The sequence below is a fragment of the Octodon degus genome, unplaced genomic scaffold (genome assembly GCF_000260255.1).
Source record: "Octodon degus isolate 3935 unplaced genomic scaffold, OctDeg1.0 scaffold00033, whole genome shotgun sequence".
NCBI classification, from domain to species: Eukaryota; Metazoa; Chordata; class Mammalia; order Rodentia; family Octodontidae; genus Octodon; species Octodon degus.
Window position 1 is genome coordinate 8,090,046 of NW_004524609.1, and position 12,583 is coordinate 8,102,628.

Below are 12,583 nucleotides of genomic sequence, written 5' to 3' on the forward strand. Positions count from 1 at the left end.
GGATAACAAACTGCATCCCACCCATAGCGGAACTTCTGGAAGAAGCGACTTGTATTTATATTCTCTTAGAGAGAATATGAATGCCTTCTCTCCATGCAACTAGTCTGGAGGGTACAGCTTTCACTGTTTTCGGCAGCCCTGCCTAGTGGTAGCCGTGGACCTGGGGTGCTGTACAAGGGGAGCCCTACCCCCAACACCTCACCCCCTTGGCTCTCACACTACAAAGGCAGAGCACCCATCCTGGTGCCCGCGACTTGCGGAGACTCCAGTCTCTCTGTGTTCAGTGGGCTGCAATCACCTTTTATCCAACTTGTCAGCACTTCATGCTTCCAGACCCATTCATTCCTCCATAGAGATTCTCTCTGTGTGATGACATTCTGAGTTCTTCAGCCATCTTTATAGTTAGTCCTTATCCTAGGCTTTTTGGTAAAATTATTTACTTATTTATGTGGTACAGGGTCTCACTGCACATCTCAGACTCACAGTGATCCCCCTGTGTCAGCCTCCCCAGGGCTGGGATTACAGGTGTGCACCACCATGCTGGGTTTTGTTGGCCAGCACAGCACGCCTGAGGCTCTGGGACTGGTACAGCATGTGGTGCTGGGATCAAACCCGGGTCCTTGAGCTTGTGAGGCATGCGCTTAGACAGCCAAGCCATCTCCCCAGCTCCAGCTCCTCACTTATCCTATTCTTATTTAACAATCTGTGTTCCTGTCCCTTTGTTTAAATTTTTGCGTGGTTTCCACCCCCTGATTGCGTCTGTCTATTGTGTGCAGACATACACGTCTTAACTTCAGACAGAGTCCCTAGAATTGGTGGGTTTAGGCTGTGACAGGATGATAGACTGCCCCTGGGTAGAGGTGATAGAATAGGTATAGGTAGTTCTATCTGAGGACTTTTTGTTTTTCAGTACCTGGCATTGAACTTGGGACTTTGTGTTTGCCAGGCAGGTGTTTATGCTGCTGAGCTATATCCCTGACCCGAAATCTTATCTTCAGTAAATACGTCCTTGTATATATAACATCTTTGTAACATTTGGTTTAATAAACTGACTAACTTATATGTTCTAGGAATTAATCCATCTAAGAGAATTACACAGGACACTTGATGTTTCTAGTAGACATAATTACAATAGATAAAAATTTCTCATGAGAAAGCTGCAACATTTCTTTTCACCAGTGATAGAAAACTGACTTGTCACTCTATAAAAAAATTGAGGATTGAGATAGAAAAATCACCAGCATTTAAGACGCAGAGGATTCTATTTTAAAATATTAACTTCTTGTTTCCATCTTCAAGAATATATTTTTTTATTTGTTTCTCAATAAAATTATGGAAAAAAGAATATATTTTTGTGGTTAATCCTATGAATAAAAGAAGGATTACAGAGTCATCAGCAACATATGAATTTTCTGAAATAATTGTAGAAATTTGTGCTACTATGTGAAGTATGTGGAAATGTTACCATTTCTTCATCCTTGCTGGTGCTTGCTACGGGCCTTATCTACAAGATGCTCTGAACTGCTCTTTCATGGATGCTGCACAGTTACAGACCAGAGGAAGACTATCAACAAAGGCAGAAAGAGGAAGCTCTCACAGACCCACCACCTCCCAACAGGTTACAGGTGGGAACTGGCTGGTGGGTAGGGAAATGAAAACATGTTCAGGAAGACCCACCATAGAAAAGCTCAGGTACCATAGTACCTGCTGGATACTGAGGCCAGAGCAAGAATTTTAGCTTTGCTCTTCCTATATTTCAAGCACTGAACTGGGCAAAAAGCTACACAAGTCAATTGATAGGGTTGACGTAGAAGAACAGAGAGTAAGGAGGTCCAGGCGCATGGGGCTTTAGGAAGTTGAGAGTGTATTGGAAACCCAGAGATGAAAGCTTGCGTATGTTCATGTCTGCGCAGTACGTAGGAAGAGCATCGGAAGTGGCGCTGCGTTGTTGGCCATGCAAGGTAGACATTTTTTTCACACGTTCAATGCAATGCCTCTTTAGATTTCTTCTGGAAACAAGCTTTCTTTTTGGCAGGCGCATGTAGTTGTCTTTTCATCCTATCAGGTTTTAGGAGCTCCTTATCATTCTAGAAACTTTTGTGTGGCTACTTCATTCACTTTGTCACCCTGAAATTGATTCATCTTTTATTGTATGAAAACTTAGTTTTGATTTAGTCAAATTTAATAGCTTTCTCCCTGACCTTGTTTAAAAAGCACTTCTGTTTTTTTAAGTTGCTAATAAATGCTCTCTTAGTTTCTTGTAATAGTTCAAATGCTTTTACCAGTTTGCTCTTTAATTCATCTAAGTTAATTTCTGTGGAAGATAGAAAGCAATAACCCAAGACATTGTTGGTGATATTCTTTTTTTTTTTTTTTTCATCTGTCAGACAAGCTATCCTCCCACCAATTATTTTATGATTTCTTCTTTCTTTATTCATTTGTTAGACCTCCTAATTCATATACGAGATTTGTGTGTGTGTGTGTGTGTGTGTGTGTGTATATATATATAATAGCTGTATTTACATTATCTACATATGTATGCATTTGAAATGCTTTGTCCTTTCAAGTAATCGCTTTGTGTATTTCTTACACACAGTCTAGGTACTAGCGATTCATGACAAAGTTTCCCAAGTGCTGGGAAATGCCTTGCCACTCTCAGTGTCTTCTGAACTGTCTTAAGTATAGTAAGGAATCAGTAGCATGTCTGAAGATCAGCAATTACTAACACACACAGGCAAAGCATCAAGGCATTAGTTATGGTTCATCAATTTTAGTGAGCAATTTTAGTACAAATATTCAAAGGATCTTTTGTAGACACTAAAATGTTATATATTATCACCAAGTAATTCCCATTTGTGGCAGAGACTGAGTGATCGCTAGTCTTCTTTTTATCCCCCTGAGATCAAAGCTACATTTCTTATATAATAACACAATGGTTCTTTTTAGCCAAAGGAATGTAAGCCACAGAATTATGTGATAGTTTTCATATTTTTTCTTTTTTTTTTTTATGGCCAGCTCAGGCTGCCCTGGGGACAGGGCTGGCACTGTGTGTGGTGCTGGGGATCCTTTCTAAGCTTGCCTAAACTTGCTTAAGACCACTGAGCAATCTCTTTGGCCCTTAATCATAATCTTAAGAAATAGATGTGCCATTCTACTTTCCTCTTTCTGTCAGGTTATCTTAGAATACAGTGAAGCAGGAGAAGGAGCAAACCTCGTTCCTTAAATCCTGAGACAAAGACTAACCACTGACTAGCAATGCCTGCTTTACACCAATTAATGAGCAAGAACATACTTTATGGTATTTGAGCCATGAAATAATCTTGCTTAAAGGTATTTTCACAGCCTAATATACAGTCACTAGCATACATTCCTATGACTCCTAGAAATGGTTTTCATAATTTTTGGAAGAAATGCATGAAGGGCCGGCCAAATAGCTCAGCGGATTAAAGCACCTGCAAGTAGGTTCAGGGGCCGGGGTCCGATCCCTGGGCCTGCCGTGCCGGCCCCATCCCCTGGGCATGCTGAGACAGTAATTGAGCCTGGGCATGGTGGTGCACGCCTGTAACCCCAGCTCTTGCGAGGCTGTAAACAGGCAGATCACTATGAGTCCTACCTAGTAGTGAGACCCTGAACACCCTGTAGACCCTTCCTAAAATACAAAAAGAAAGAAATGCATGAAGATCCAATTATAATTTCACTAAACATTATGTTCTGTCAGGGAGAATCACATTTTTATGATATTGAGTTTTCCTCTGCATGAACATTATTTTATGTACTTGGTAATAGTATATAACATTTTATTTTTACTTATTTTATTTATTTATTTTTACTCTTTAAAACCTTTATTGAGATGGAAAGGAAGAAGTACATCCAGTTATTCCTAGAAGCACCCATTAACCTGGTTCAAAAACTAGAAAAAGACCCAAGCAAAACCTAAAACTACACACCAATCTCCTTTTTTTTTTTTTCCCCCCCCCATTTTATGTGTTTGGTACAGGGTCTCACTACACAGCTCTAACTCATAGTGATCCTCCTGTTTTCAGGCTCCCCAGCGCTGGGATAGCAGGCATGCGACACCACGTTGGGACTCGGTCGCAGGCTCAGCGGCCCCAGGGGCGGGTCGGAGCAGCATGCCAACCTCCTTAAGGAACACAGGCATGCAAATTATCAACAAAGTACTGATAACACAAAGCAGCAAATCATCAAAAAGATAATATATATCAAGACCAAGTAGACTTCCTCTCAGGGGTGTACACAGCATTTTAGAGTGTCTGCAGGAGATCCATTGGATGTTTGTATCAAAATTACTCACTAAAATTGATGGGTCATGACCAGCATTTTGACGCATGAATTTTGGGCACTAATAATTGCTGATCATCAGGAATGCCTCTGATTCTGCATACTGAGCTTATATTTTAAAACATCAGTGATTTTTTAATGAGTGTATTTTAAAGATAAAATCTTCTAAATTCTAACAATGACATTAGCTGGTTGCATCATCTGAAAGTAACCCTTTAATCTCCTGCGTCATCTCCTATCCCAGTGGTTAGGGAAAAACAATAAGGCCAGAGCAACAAATTGGAGATTATAGCTTATTTCCTTGTCTTCTTGACTTAAGAGAAGATAACAGAATTCTTACCACTGGGAGTGGCATTTGTGTATTTTTGGTACACTTTTTTTTTTTTTTTTTTATTTATGATAGGGAATGTCTGTGTCTGATTTACTGTCCTAAAGTTTTGACTTATTAATGTACATTTCTGTGTAGATATTGGGTGGATTTTTTCTTGAACTTACATGTAGTACTGAATTTTTGAGTGCTTGCTATTTTTTGGTACACTTTTTTTTTTTTTTTTTAAATCAGGATAGGGAATGTCAACTGCTGATTTACCTTCCTAAAGTTTTGACTTATTCATGAACTTTGCGATTTTTGCATTTTAATAATTTTATATGTCCTTTTACGATTATGTCTAGTATGATCAGCCAGTGTGTAAATTAGATTGATACATGCTCTTGTACTTCCCAGAGAATATTATAATTTATCATGAGGATTTTTAAAACTAAAATTGGATTAAATTTATCAGTATCTTACTTAGAATTGTTTGTGGTCATAAGTAACAGTGATGATGGTCAATTAAGACTCAGGACATATGAGATCTTGTACTGTAAGGTCATGTAACTCAGTAGTGTCCCAAATTTTCTGATCAAGGAGATTATGCGGCCAAAGAGGAAAATGATTGATGATGTAGAGTGTACTTAAGGAGAGTCACATGGAAAGAAAACATTCTCTCAGGCTTTCACAGAGAGCACATTGGCCAAGCAATGGCCCTGACTCATCCACATGGCTGACACAGACAAAGAATCTACAATCTGAGGTACAGGATCTCAGGATTAATCCTGAGGGGATTTCACTGACCTTATCAGATCCAAAAGCTACAACTCTTGTGGCATAGGTCTTGCTTTATTTTGGTCTTAACCATCTAGCAGAAAAGTATAAAAATAAAGTACAAGAAGTAAAGCCATATTGTTATACTGAGCTGTAGGGGACTCAGGTCAACAATTTCTGACATTGCCAGTCAAGCGGAAGACCCAATACTATAATGGATTACTGGACTCTTTTAGAATATTTTGCTGAGTTAACACACCTATAAGATTCAAATGACGGAACTAAACAAAAAAGGGGATATATAAATGAATGTCCATTTTGTATCTGTGTATTCAAAATGGTTAAGAAAGATATATAGTTACATTCTCTTAATGAATAGAGGGATTTGTTCTAATAGTGTTTGTAAGTAGGATATCATGTCCGCACCTTGTACAGCAAATAATCACTAGGAAGAGAGTATGCAATGTGTTAATTATTGAAACTGTCCTACCAATTTGATTTAAAACTGTCTCATTCCTATTTGTTTCTTAATAAAATTATGGAAAAAATAAATAAATTACAGTGGACTGTGATTCAACTTTTTGTTCACTATTCTTTTCTAATTTTGAAGCTCACTTCCTAAGGGTAGCGTTTCCTACTTCAGTCTTCCTGTGCCGTTTGCAACACACAGGATGTCCCGCTTCCCAAAAGTGAGCAAACTTAATAATAAAACCTTGTATGCTTGACATCTTGAGATAAGAATAAAGTAGATTGTTGTTATAAGCTAACACAGATTTAATTAATGGATAATGGTCAGTTTATTCAGTTTTCTCTTTCACCTTGATGAAATTGGGGCAATTTTCACTGTAAAAGTATGCTATATATATATATATATATATATATATATATATATTTCCAATTTACCAGAATGAAGTGTCAAGATCTAAAATCTCTATAAGATAATTTACAGAATCTTATATTCATATATGCATTTATATATTTACCCTGTCTCTATTTTTTTTCTTTCTAGTTTTATTGATTAGTTTGTTAGATTTTGTATTAGCAATCCTTAGAGACAGCACTGGATCATTTGTTATGTTTTCTGTTTTATTAATGTCTCTTCTTATTTGATTTTGCTTTTTTACTGCTTTTTGGAAATTTGCTCTGCTGTGTTTTCTCTTGGCTGCTTGGCTTAAGTAGTTTACTAATATTAGCATAGTGGTTTAAGGAGGTGGACTCTGGAATCGGGTGAGCGATTCATATGAAGGATTGTGTCCAGGGCCCTGCTTCTTCGCCTCTGCGTTCCTCCATACCCCTTAGCTGGCAGCTCTGGCGCTTGTCCCATAAGAACAGATCACTCCTTTGACCCACACAAGGAGGCCACATTACTGTCCAAAGTGGGCTGCTGTCTCTCTGAGTGGAAGAAGGAAAATTGCAGGCCGGGAAGCATCTAAAGGGGGTGTTGACTGGAAGTATGAGAAGACACAAAGGTCCCCGTTGGGAGGGGCCTGGAAACAGGTGGCCAAGGTCCAGTGTCTGTCATAAGCAGAGGGCAGGAGTTTGCTCAGCGTCCAGTGGTCGCCTATCACCAGTGGCCCCGTGGGTTTAAAATAACCAATTGAAACTCAGTCTTCCTACAGCAGAGTTCAAAAGAAAAATCTGTTACTCAGTATCTGTGCATTCTTGGAAACCCAGGCCCACCCCCGATACAGGGAAGCAATTTTTAATTTGGTGCCTTCCACTCTACCCAACTGCCTGCCCTTATCTCAACTCGGTGTTTCCCCTCATGTTTGTTTTCTGTCTCTCAGCTTAGCTATGTAGATGGTTCCAGTTATCTATGAACCTTGTGTAACTGCTGTTTGCATTGAGGGGCTCACAGGCCAACTGCTTTAAGGTCCTGCCCCTGGCTGGCTGCCTATTTACATGTAAGGAAAAGAATTAAATTACCTCTTACAGTAGCAAGTGTGGTGTGCTGACTGGGGGGTCTTGAGTGTATTTGTTCTCTTCCCTCTGCCATTGCTGTAGGAGCAGTTCTGGGCTGACCAGAGGGCGGGTAAAAGGCATGCGATGCCCAGCTGAATCACCTCGGTCACCCAGTGCAGGGCACAGCCAGCCAGCTCCAGAGATGTCATCAAGCGATCCAAGATCAGGAGCCGGTAGAGTGCACCCCAGGCATATAGTACCTGTCATTTGTTGGTCTTGTTACTGTTATTATGCGATGTAAATGTACAACCAACTACAGATATGTGCTACTTTAAGGACTGTCTTTACGGCTTCCCTGACATTGAAGTTTGCTTTTAGTGACTTTTTATTTTTGACCGAAAAAGTATGATCAGAGAAGTGACTTTGCTGTAAGTTATTGATGCTTTGAGATTCCTAGACATTTCCTTGCTGGTGCAGCATATTTTAATACTTAGTAAGGCTCCACGTGCAATTGAAGTACATGTAGGCCACCATTTAGATTGAGGGTTTTGTACGTATTGATTGATCTTTCTAATTCTATTCCTCAAATCTTCAGTATCTCTTCCTACTTTTTTGATTTTTATTGAAATTTTCTACTCTAATCAGAGGGTTGGCGGCTCCTTCTCCGGTCCGTTAGGGTCCAGCAGCTGCGTTTACAGGCTAGTTGGCTGCATACGACATCCTCTAATGCTCCCTTTGCGGAGGCAGATTGCTTCTACATCTCATCACAATGTAAAACGCTACTTTCTTTATGCTAACATCTGTGCGCTATTTCTTTATTTTTAACTCTTAGCTGAATTTTAAAATACTTGACTAATGCATTAAGAAGTCATAACTATATGTATGCTTAGATTTTTAAATTGATTTATAGCAGTACTTTAAAGAATTTATTTATAGGGGCCGAGGAGATGGCTCAGCAGAATAAGCGCTTGCCTGGCAAACGCAGGGTCCTGAGTTCAATCCCCAGTTCCACCAAAAAAAAAAAAAAAAAAAAAAAAAAAAAGAATTTATTTATTTGGTGCAGGGTCTCAGTATGCAGTTCAGACTCATGGTGATCCTCCTGTTTCAGCCTCCCCAGTGCTGGGATTACAGGCGGGCGCCACCGCGCCAGATTTCAGTGGCCAGCATGGCACATCCGGGGTTCTGGGGCTGGCACAGTATGTGGTATCGGGGATCAAACCTAGGTCCTTGCACTTGCCAGGTAGGTGCTTAGATCGCTGAGCTATCTCACCAGCTCTATAGAAATATTTTAAGGAAGTTAATTAAATCATGCATAACTTTTGCTTTGGGTGGCCAGGTCTGTCACTAAATTTTATTTTTATGCTAAAACTATTCTTTTTTTTTTTTTTTTTTTTTTTTTAGGGCTGGGAAGATAGCTCAGTAGAATAAGTGCTTGCCTGGCAAGCACAGGGTCCTGAGTTCAATCCCTGGTACTGCAAATAAATAAATAAATATAAATAAACAAATAAATAAAATAAAACTATCCTTTTTGATTTTAGTTTTCTCTCTTCTTAGCATATTGTCTGTATTCTTACCAATTCTTATTGAACTGAAATATTTCTTCTTTTCTTTTGCTTTTATCTTCTGTCAAAAGATGTAAGAGCTACTTATATCCTTTTAATGACTTCTTTTAACTTTGGAATTTCCCAGAAAGTGTAAGGTATTGTATAAAACCTTAACACCTTTTACTATACCTACATAAAGATCACCTATTGTAAATACTTTCTGAATGTTTTCACACTCTGTCAGATTCCATCCTGTCTTACTCACTTTTCTTTTGTTGCTGAAATTAAATACTCAACATCCAAAGTTAAAGGAAGGGCTTATTAAGCTCATAGCTTGTAGAGGTTTCCGTCCAAAATTGGCTGGCCCCAAGGCAGAGTAGCACACGGCAGAGGGGCAACCATTCCTAGCCATGGAGGACAGCAAAAGCAACAATGGAAGGAGAAGAAAAAAGCCTCTCTGTATCTCTTACATTTTATGCAAGCTACCTGCCTTTGGGAAGGTACAACTCTTGTACCTTTAATCCCAGCACTGAACCATGAATGAATCACAGACTCGAGATTCAGATACCTCTGAAAAGCCTGCTCCCATGACTGCATGAGGCTTTGGCGGGGAGGTACCTAGACACAAAGCATAGTACAGTTATTCTGGATCATTATCACATAGAAATGTAGTTTAATTTTTAATTTAAAGTACACATACAATAAATTTATTGTTGCTGACAATGGCTCCTTACATTTGCCAGGGAACACTCTGGCTTCTGTGGGGAGGTATAGGATTGTGCTTAAGGTGGAGAGTGGAGACTTTGCCCTGGGCCTGGATTAGCTTCTGCTGAATTAAGAACCCAGGATCCTTTATCTAATGTGAGGGCCTGGCTCACTTCAGACATATCCCACAGACTTCACCTATAATCGCCTTCAGAGAGCACCGTTATTTTTCCATGGCTATTACATCAACCACCAGTGAGCTGAGCAGCAGCAAAGAGCTGTTTTAGCCTAGTGAACACTGAATAAAGAACACTCACATGATTATCTATCTATCTATCTATCTATCTATCTATCTATCTATCATCTATCTATCTATCTATCATCTATCTATCTATCTATCTATCTATCTCTATATTGTTGCAGCAGGGACATACGATACCTTCTGGAAGAACACCTTAGTGCATAACAGCAAGAACAACAGCTACATCTTTCCAAAGACCCAGTCAGCCCAAACTACATGAACATGCTATATGGAGCCTTTCCTGAAAGCTGGGTGTGCATGCTCTCAAATGGTCTTCTCTGTGGGACAAAATAGGATAGTGAAGGTGTTTATAGAAAGTAAAGAGATTCTGGGCTACTCATCTACTGCAGGAATGGGCCTTGGGATGTGGTCAGGACTTTTGACCGCCACGTCAGTGCCTGCAAGGTGAAGGGTATCAATCATCTCTTAAGTAATGGTTTCAGACAGAGGCGTTCTCTTCCATCTACACAAATACCATATTGGCCACAGATGGACACCACGTGGCTGCTGTGGACCCCTCTACTGTAATGCAGAGTGAGAGTGTCCTCGCCTGCAGCTCTCATGCTCCACAAGGGACAGGATCACACATGGAGCAGGACCTTTTCCTAGAGTTGAAGCTCCGGTGAGGACGCCAGGGGCCAGATCCAATGAGAGGTGTGTTAGGCACAGCAGGGTCAGAGAGTGCTGCACGTGGGAGGATCCTGCATGCAGATGGTTAGAGAGGCCGGGAGGCAAGTCTAGCAGGTAGAGCAAAATTGGTCAGAAATCCCATGGGGAAATAGAGGCAGGAAAGACAGACAATTCAAAGAGCAAAATTGCACTAGGTCAGGTTTCTCAGTGAAAAGGGGTGGAGGGACCCCAAGTGCGGCTCTTGGTGCAGGACATTCGGCGTGACATTGTAAAGGGGCTCATGCAGGGTAACAGAAGAAGCTAAGCTGGCCAGGAGCATGGTCTCCTCATGACAGACTCAGTTTTGGCCCAACAGAGCATGGAGAAACTTCTCTGACCCCTCAGATTAGGTCAGTTGCCATGCACCCCCAATTGGTACCTGTGTTGTAGCTGGCAAAGAGATCAATAACAGGACTTGTTTACTGGACATGTGGCAATTGTGGCAAGTTTTTCCACTGGAATGACTGCTTGTCCCCCTCTCCTGCTTGGGAAATTCACAACAAAATACACTATAGAAGCATGATTTACTATAAACACTCTCTTTACTACAAACACTCCAAAGAACCCGTGTAACAAAAACCTATGTGTTTCAAACTCACACTCAACTCATAGCATCCAAAGCATAGAAGATTCTAAAAAGCACCATACATTTTTTAAATTCTTATAGTGTGAGAAGGAAAGGAAACAGGCAATAAAATAGTTCTCTAAGCACTCTTGGTAGCCATCTCAAAGTCACAGAAACCTCTACCCAAAATTTCTTCAAATTATTTGGTGATAACAGTAGATAATTATATCTTTAGAAACAACTCATGGTTAAAAACCATTTATCAAGATTCTATGTTCTAAAAAAAAAAAAAAAGAAAAGGTTCTATGTTCTTCACAATTTTTAAAAGCCAATTTCAGTTTATTTCCACATGTAGTTTCTGACTTAAAGCAGTATCAGGGTTAAACAACATTTTTTTTAAAAAAACAACATATTTTCGTTCAGTGCTTTTTATCTATCTTATATGGGATATCAGATATTAATACACTGCAAAACAACTTTCAATTTTCAAAATAATTTCTCCATAGATCTTTAGCATTCAGCTCAGGAAACTAATTTTGTGATAGGAAAAAAAAAAAAAAAAAAAAAGAAAGAAAAAAAAAAATCTCTCCAGACCCAAAGAAAACTAACCACAATACAAAACAGAAACACATAGTGAACTTACTTTGTAGAAATTTGGTCTTTGTGTTTAGAAGACAATGACGCACATATTTCCTCTTCTGGTCTCTACCCCTTCTCTAGAATTTGGTTAAGCATAGGACATACAGGAAAAGGTCCCGTGAAGGCTGCTTTCGGACGCAAGCTGTGACCTCAGTTCTGTTAGCCTGGCCAGCGAGGGATCGCTATTGAGCTGTTTGTCTTCTCACTGACATTTAGCCAGTCTCCGGCTGCAGAGCACTAGAATTGGCCCTGGGTGGTCTGGTGGTATCCCATGAAAAAGTGAAACTTGACAGAGGAAATTCTACATTCCTAAACTGTCAACAAATCACAGATCAATTGGCCTTTAATGAAGAGGGACATTGTCATATTATTTTAGAAGGAAAAGGGTGGTAAGATTCTGAATGTATAGCACAGCTTTTAAAATATGGATAAGCAGGGCTGGCCAGATAGCTCAACGGACTAAAGCACCTACTTAAGCAAAGCACAAGGCCCGGGGTTTGATCCCCAGCGTGCTGTGCTGGCCCCACCCCCAGGGTGCACTGAGACAGTGATGGAGACTGGGCGTGGTGGCTTGTGCCTGTAATCCCAGCACTTGGGAGGCTGAAAACAGGAGGATCACTATGAGTCCCATCTCTGTAGCGAGAACCCTGAACACCCTGTAGACCCTGAACACCCAGTAGACCCTGCACCAAATACATGAAAAAAAGCTTCAAATATGGATAAACAAGCTAATCAGATAGTTAGGCAGATAGTTTATAGTAGGGAATAAAGGTTAAAGAGATTTATCCTGGCCTTATTGAGGCTCTGAGTACAGAAGAAGCAGAAGTGGCTCAAGAACAACAGCTTGAGCTCAGGAAAGCTGAAACGGAATGGAC

General features: G+C 40.1%; 1 protein-coding gene across 1 annotated transcript in view; it reads right to left on the reverse strand.

Moving 5' to 3' along the window:
- The window catches only part of Abca8 (ATP binding cassette subfamily A member 8), a 96,542-nt gene extending 84,604 nt beyond the window's left edge, over positions 1–11,938 (reverse strand). The window contains exon 1 of the mRNA XM_023713973.1: positions 11,713–11,938. The gene's annotated coding sequence lies outside the window, so the exon portion shown is untranslated. The remainder of the gene's footprint in view (positions 1–11,712) is intronic.
- Between the last annotated feature and the right edge of the window lie 645 nt (positions 11,939–12,583).